This window comes from Gavialis gangeticus, unplaced genomic scaffold (assembly GCF_001723915.1).
Source record: "Gavialis gangeticus isolate Ggan-Ray unplaced genomic scaffold, GavGan_comp1, whole genome shotgun sequence".
Classification (NCBI taxonomy): Eukaryota; Metazoa; Chordata; order Crocodylia; family Gavialidae; genus Gavialis; species Gavialis gangeticus.
Genome location: NW_017729005.1, coordinates 8,304,007 through 8,312,245, shown reverse-complemented (window position 1 = coordinate 8,312,245; position 8,239 = coordinate 8,304,007). Strand labels below are relative to the sequence as shown.

At 39.6% G+C, this 8,239-nt stretch overlaps 1 protein-coding gene across 1 annotated transcript in view; it reads left to right on the top strand.

The window, feature by feature from the left end:
* The first annotated feature begins 236 nt into the window (after positions 1 to 236).
* The window catches only part of JAZF1 (JAZF zinc finger 1), a 213,760-nt gene continuing 205,757 nt past the window's right edge, over positions 237 to 8,239 (top strand). The window contains exon 1 of the mRNA XM_019508638.1: positions 237 to 344. The gene's annotated coding sequence lies outside the window, so the exon portion shown is untranslated. The remainder of the gene's footprint in view (positions 345 to 8,239) is intronic.

The window sequence follows — 8,239 nt, the reverse complement described above, 5'->3', positions numbered from 1 at the left end:
ACCAGTACTTTTGAAGGGAATTGTTCATGTTACAACTGGAAATTATGTTGATGCAAAAAAAGTGAAAAAGTTAAAAAAAAAAAAACAAAAAACAAAAAAAAACAACAACAACAAAACTTTTTTATCATATTTCTTGTTTATTGTCCTGCACCGAATTAATTCTGAAAAGTTTATTTTACTTTTTCTCTTCTTCAGACATGTTATTTTGCAGTATATAGTTCATATATTTCAGGGTATGTTGCAAACTACTAATTACATTTTTTTTAAACAGATACAGACCCACGCGTTTTAGAAAAACAAGAACTACAGCAACCAACTTACGTTGCCCTAAGCTATATTAACAGGTAAGCATTTTTTCCATATATGACCAGCAATGTTTTGTAGTTTATATATGTGTCATCAGCATAGATGCATTTTATATAATGCTAGAATAAGGTACCTATGATTCTATATTTAAAATAATATATAGCACAATAAATGATACTTTGCGCAAATATTTTGTGAATTGTGACTATAATAGCTTTACTGGATGTCAATTCATCATTAATGCATATGTGGGCACTGGGCATATGAATATGACTTTTTTTGTTTTGTTTAAGGTTAAGTCTTAACATAATATTTTTTCAGCCATTTTTACCTTCTGACTTGGCCACCTGAATGAGGGGTGCATTTACTTGTGGAATCTTTTTCCATTCTTGGCATTTATACAGTGAAGTTTTAAAGTGGTACTTCATAGGCTGGAGGCTAAAATACTATGCCAGAGGGTTTGAAATTTACATTAATCGTTTGTTTTGTTTTGTTTTTAAAAGCTTTGCCCAAATGAAACCAACGCGCACGCGCGCACACACACACACACGTTTCACATGGGCAAAGCTTTTTAAAATAAAAAATATATAATTTTATATATAATATATGTAACATTTATCTAAAAAGTTATGTGCCAATGCAGAGGAGTTGAAGTGCTGTTTTAAATCTTGGATTGCTGTATAATGAAAAGCACCCTCTCTGAGGTTGCTATCTCTTCTAGCCCGTTCAGGTAGGCAGAACATAAGTGGGGAGCAGATGAAGCCAATCTCTCCTCGTTCGTCAGTGCCAGACAACTCATTTGAGCAAATGCAGAAAGTTAGGACAAAAGATTATTGCTGCCCTGGGAATAGGGAAGAATCATGGACCATATTGTGAGTGAGGAACAGACATGATGATACACAAGCAAGCTGCTTAGGGCTTTTGGCAAAGCCATCTTTTAGCCTTGATAAACATTATGCATGAAGCATACCTCTTCCTAAAAAAAAAACAAAAAAAACCAAAAAAAAAACCCAACTTTTTCAGGAAAATCAGCATACTCTGTGTATATGTGCCCCATGTGGTCAATAACTGCTGGCAGTCATGTGATTTCCCATGTGACAGGTACATCCTGGAGAAAGTACCACTCCTTTTTCTTTTAAAGCATAATGTGAAATTTGTTGTGTCCCTTTAATACTAATTTCTGTTTGTTTGTTTGTTTTTAACCTTTTGCTGAAAAAATGAATTCTTGGATTGTAGTCAGTTTCCTTGTTTTCTTGATATGCTTCATCAGTTTCCTTCTGTTGGTAGTTTACCTAGCAAATAAAAATACAGATCCCTGTAAAAACACAGAAAATACTGTGGGTTTTCAGAGTCAGATGAAATATTGAAAACTACTTTTAATTTCTTTTAAAATTTTAAAGATGCCTAGATTTAAAGATGTCAGTGCCCTTTTCAGTTTGGTTGTGTATACCTAGTAAACATGTTATATACTGTTAAATATAAAACAACAGATACTAATGCATTTTTTAAAAACCATGCTTTTTATGGTTGCCAAGTGGAACAGAACTTAGACTGGTGGTTCTTGCTGCAAGCTCTAGACTTTAAATCAATCTTCCTCTGCAGATTTGTATATTTAATATGTTCTGTGTGGGCCATACATGCTTATGGAGCCTGGGAAAATAACTATTAATGCTATGGGATTGCCAAAACTGTATTGTAAAATGAGTATGTTTGAATCTGTGCTGGCAAGAAAAAATAAGGGCAAAGTAATTGGTATGTAGGTTATTTTCTGTACTGGTTGTTCAGTTATATAGTGACTAGGGCATGTGTGCTGTGGCCAAAATTTGGGTTATCTTGTTTGGTGTTTTCCTTCGTTGCTGAAACACTGAAGTGGCAGCAAAGGTGAAGACTGGAAGGGAGAGAGACCACAAGTTTCAATATATTTCACCTTGAAACAGATTCTTGCCATCTCCATCCCTCACCCCTGAGAATATCTTCTTAAGAATATTGATGATATGTTATTTTATGCTCCCTTAAATTCTAAAACGGCCTCCAAATTGTAATCATATGAAGATCTGGCCTTGATCTTTGCTAGAGATGTAATACTGTTTCAGCTACCAGTAAGCATATACAGATGTAGCTTCCTGGGTGAATAACCCTAATGTAGACAGGCAAAGCTACAGTCAGGACTGGTAGAGCTTTTCATTTCTTGAAACTAGAATAAGCTTTTCCACTATAAATTGCATTTGATAGTGACTTATGCTGTCCACATTAAGCATTTGCGCAAGTGACTGACTGAATTGCAGCACATCTCAACACAGACCAGACTTAAATTAATGTTGTTCTTAATGTAATTTAACAGGATTGGTGGTTGTTTCCTGTTTACATTGCCCTTTCCTCTTACAAGCCAAAATTCAGTACTGCTGAAGCATGCGCACTAAATCTTCACCTATGTTCTAAGTGTAGAAGTAGTAGACTGCAAGGTCCTCAGACATGTACATCAGCAGCATTCATGCCATTCAAATAATACTTCGGGGATAGTTGGTTATGGTGCTGAGCTACAACATCTGGTACTCCTTAGAAATCTTTCTTTGTGCCCATTAATAAGAGAAGCTTAAGACATCTCTGTGTCTTATTTCGTTTGGATGTGAAGATTAGTAGCAGTAATCTACATGATATGACATTCATTTATGTACCTGAGACTTGGTCTGGGACTTGAATAAAGATCGTTCTTAACCCTGCCATATTTATAGTACAGTATGATGTACTGGGCTTGAAAAACATTGTGAAGGTTTCTGCACCTAAATTATTGTCTATTTAACAATTCCTTTGAATGGGAAAAACCCTGAAATGTCTATTAATGGAGAAATATATTTGACAGCAAGCATTACTTGGGATAAGTTCATGTCTTTTTTTTCTAGTCCACAGATTTTGGTTCCAGTACTGTTAATAACTTGTTTAAAAAACGTAATGGCCAACACCACAGAATTTTGTGCTGTTTTGAAACTTTTTTTAAAAAACAGTAAGTCAGTGTTATATGATCCATGTTTATATAATACTTGCATGTTAACTGCTTTGTATTTAGAGACATCACTATTTGTGATTGTTTTATGTATTTTCATAACAAAGTATTAAACTCACACAATGTTACTGACATTGTAATTCTAGGCAATTGACCTTTATCTTCCTTGTAAAATTACTATGTTGCATTCCTGATGAAACTTGAAAAAATTATTTGTTTTAGTCTAAACAGGCCATGCATTTATATTTGGTTGTCTGCACTCAAGATTGTTCTTCATCACTGGGGATTTTTTCTCCGTGATACAAGTTAAGACGTTTTCTCTGGCAATCAGTTCTCAGTGTAGAATGGTTAAACAGTAAACAAGTAGCTCAGTAAGCATAGGCATTTACACTAGAGCTTCCAAACTGTGAGTTCAACACTTCAAACACACTGAAACTTCCTTCAAAACTATTGTAAAAATTTTTGTATGTGTAATTTACTGTTGGCAGTTTAGCAAAGATTATACCCTCTCATGCTGTCTTAATGATGATGCGTGATAGTGTACACCAGTTCCAAAGAAACTGTAAATTCTATTTTCTCAGCAGTAGGCTATATCTTTTGACCATACTAAAACCAGGAGTTAAAACAGGAGGCCTCACCTGAAGATATATTTGCAGCTACTGTACACTGTGTTTTTTTTTTTTCCCTCTGTCCCTTATCCAAGCTATGTCACTTTAATACCTTTCAGATGTGTTTGCTAGTTTTGCCTCTAAATCAGATTGGCCACAGTTCAAGCAGGTAAGTGCCATAATAAATGGGTTGGTTTTTTAAATGGAGTGTTGCTTAATTCACCAAAGTTATGAAGGAGAGATTCAGGCGTAAAAAGGTTAAGAATCACTGCAGTAACTGTTCTGTGGGCAAAAAAGATGATTTCAGTGGCCTAATCTGTGGCTACCGTACTTTTCACGTGCTAAAAACGCTCTTTTTTTATGTAACATTTTTTATTAAAGGCCTTATGAAGAGAGGCTGAGAGCCATGGGACTCTTTAGCCTGAAGAAGCGTAGGCTCAGGGGTGACTTGATGGCAGCCTCTAAGTACATAAAAGGTGTGCATCAGGATCTGGGGGAACACTTGTTCACCAGAGCACCCCAAGGAAAGACAAAGACCAATGGTCACAAACTCCTGCAAAACCATTTTAGACTGGACATAAGGAAAAACTTCTTCACTGTCCAAGCCACCGAAGCCTGGAATAGACTGCCCCCAGAGGTGGTGCAAGCACCTACTCTGGACACTTTCAAGAAACATTTGGATGACTATCTTGCTGGGATCCTTTGATCCCAACTGACTTCCTGCCCCTTGGGCAGGTGGCTGGACCCGATGATCTTACGAGGTCCCTTCTAGCCCTAAAGTCTATGAAATCTATGAAAGGATGTTTTTGTGAGGAGTAAGTTAATGCTGAAATGAGAGGGAAGAGTTTTAGTACTGGTGTAATAGTTATGGTACTAGAGCGAGAGGGGCATCCGTCCTGGGCACCAAATACCCCTGCAGAGTCTGTACCCTGGCCATATAGTCACACTAGGAACTCCAGAACAGTCTGCAGTTGCTGCTGGCGCTGCGTTAGAACAACAGCTGAAGCAGGCAGAATGTGTAGTAGCAGCAGCAGCTCATTTGGGGGCTGTTTCGGAGTTTTCAGCATGGCTAAGACTGCTGTTCCCCTGCACCTCCACTCTCAGATCCTACATGTCCCTCTCCCCACCTGCTGTCTGAACCATGCCCCCCTCCCTACCACTCTTGGGCACCAATTTTGCTTGTTAAGCCACTGCTGGACTTATAAAGAATATGAGTTCAATTATTGCTTCTACCCAAGATTGTGTATGGTGTTTGAAAATGCACTTGTTGAAAAACAATGTCATGACTTCTGCTGTCTTCATGGAAGCTGAATGTAGGCCACATGTCTGCCCATTTACAAAGCAGACAATAGTTCATCTCTTCACAGAGTGCGGTAGTAAGGCAGAAGGCAGGGCAGTGTCACACTTTAGAGCAGTGGTTCTCAACCTTATCAGACTCAAGGCACCCCTTGCTGAACTCAAGGCTCCCCTTGGAAAATGCCAGCTCTTAGTTTTCACTTGTTTTTTGACTACAGAAAAATAATAGAGTAATTCTTCTGTTTCAAAGAACTTAGGAAGTCCACAACAGCTCAGAATATATTTAACACTATAGATTCCTATTTGAAATCTCTTTATTTTTTTAATCATGTTTGTACACCTGACAGTGCTAACATTATGTACTACCCCAAGTATCCCTTGAAAGGATCTTAAGGTACCCTAGGGCTCTACAATACCCTGAGTCAGAAATCTGCTTTAGCTACTAATGTGTCTCAGAGGCATAAGCTTTCATAGGCAACAGCCTACTTCATCAAATGTTATGCTCAGCAGTATCTGACCATGTGCACAGCCTGATTTAATATGTTCATGTGCTCAGATGCAGCTTGATTTTCATTTTCAATTTTGTTGCAAGAACCATATGTATGGCTATGAAATTTGTAAATTTCATAGGTTTTAGTGATGCTGAGGAGGACTAGATTATCATACAGGAAGACTTCAATATTCATGTTGATTAAAGTAATAGAAATGGCATGAGATTTAATAGTATCAAGTCACATAGTCATGGACTCAAGGGCTAATACCAAGACTTTTATCAGAAGCTGGAGACCAGAGGCAATGGAGGGAGAGCGGGATGTAAGTATATTGGTGGCTCATGATTATCCTGTGATCTACCAATGTAATACAGCTGTAAAAAAGGCTAATAAAATTCTAGAATGCGTAGATAAGACACTTACTAGATAGGATATTAATAGTATTGCACCCAGGTATCAGTACTTCATTTAAAATATTGAGTGTAATTTTAATCACCTGTGTTCAAAAGAAGATGAATTTCAGTTGAAAAGATGTAGAGAAGCACTACTAGGATAACTATGGGAATAGAAAATCTATTTTATGCGAGGAGATTAAGGATAGGAGCATGTGAACAAGTTACTCCGAAACAAAGATTTATCCTGCATCTGCTTCCCCAGGTTAACTGCCTGTGTGCACATTCTTATCCTGTGGTAAATGAAAGCCAGCTTCTGGCAACTTCACTTTTTTTCACTGAGGTAAGCTCCCATGAGCTCCCATTCATTTACTGCAGGGTAAGAGTGTGCACACAGGCATGTGCTGCTGAGCAGCTGATCCAATACCTCAGCCTACCTTTGCCTCACAGTAACTTATTCATGTGCCCATACCCTATGAAGGGCTTGACTTGTTTAGCCTAGCAAAACCAAAGTGGAAACAGTATGTTATAACTTATAAATATACTTAATGGAGCATGGAGAACTTATTCAAGTTAAAAGATGATTTTTGTACAAGATCAAATCAGTATGGATTGGTCGTGCATAAATTTAAACAGGAAATTAGGTGATATCTAGCAATTAGAACACTGAAGTCCTGGTAGTAGCATAAGGATGGGTGGGTGAATGGGGAGCAAGCCCTGAATACTGCCTAAGGGAAGGGTGCCAGAAACGGGGGGAGAGGGGGCACCTCACCCACCTGTCCCTGTCCCTGTCCCCTGTTCCTCCCCTCCCCCACACCTTCCTGCAGCCAGTTCAACTATCAGGGAGGAAGAGCCAGTGGTGTAACTAGCAGGGTCCGCACACTGGGAAAACCCTGCTAGAGAGAGTGGGAAGAAGTGCCACAGAGCACCAGAGGGGGAGTGGGTGCTGAAAGCAGGGGGCAGAGTGCAGGGTAAGCTAGGAGTCTTACCTGTTCCCATGCATGGTCTGCCTGCACTGGTTACTGCTACTACAACAGCAAAGCAGGATCTGTGCAGCCAGCTGTTTGCTGAGACAGCAGTGATGTGAGGCTGCTGCTGCTGCTTGTAGATTTGGGCGGTGGGGGGAGAGGGGAAGGGGACTGCTGTTCTGGCACACCTACTAAATCAGAACCCAGGGCTGGTGCCCTGTTTGTCCACCCCACGTTATGCTACTGAAGACAAAAGAGCAGCAGCAGTGGCACACAAGTATGAGTGATCTGCATTCCAGGAAACGTAGTTTCTGATGCTGGAAGTCACCTTTTTTTTGACCCTGAGAACTGGTGGGTTTTTTTAAGCTGCTCAACGCCAGTGTATGTGGCAGAAAATATCTTCCCCAGCAATAGAAAGCCTCCTGTCACCACTCCAGCACTGCATACAACTGCTTCTGCTCTGCTGACCGCACTGCTGGAGCCAGTGCTGCAGCCACTGCAGGGACAGGGTGGGGAGAAGGGAGACAAGGATGGAGACAGGAGATTCCCAGGGTGCAGTATTGGCCAGTTACGCCTCTGAGTCCTGGCCTTCTGAACAAAGTAATGGAGTCAGGGAACCTAAATAGATTGTTTGAAAACAGAGCTGGATAAATTCATTACAAGTATAGTATAATAGAAGAGATTGGGCTTAGTAAGCAAGTATTCCTAATGGTATTGAGAAACTTCCCTGATGACAGGTGCAGGGTCAGGATTAAATTTTCCTGCAGATCAGAAAGGCATTAGCTGTTTTTTTTCTTTGTTTTGTTTTGCCTTAACCCCATACCTTAGGGCAGTGGTCTCCAAACTTTTTTGATTACGCAGCCCTATCAGTAAAACATTTTTGAGCACGCACCCCCAATATATGTATATTTATAGAAATAGAAGTTCTAATATTTTCTTCCCGCACCCCAGTGGATCATCTTGCGCGCACCCCCTTTGGAGACCACTGCCTTAGGGAATGGTCCACTTCCTAGAATCATCTGAGAACATGTACCTAATGAATTCTCTGCAGTGGGGCATTGGTAGCAATTTTGGTCTCTCCTGTTCTCATCCTGTGACGCAGAGAGAAGGGCAATCTGATTCTCTAATCTTAGTTTATAATCTAAATGTGAGAAGGTAGGAAGAGAAAGGGGCTGGT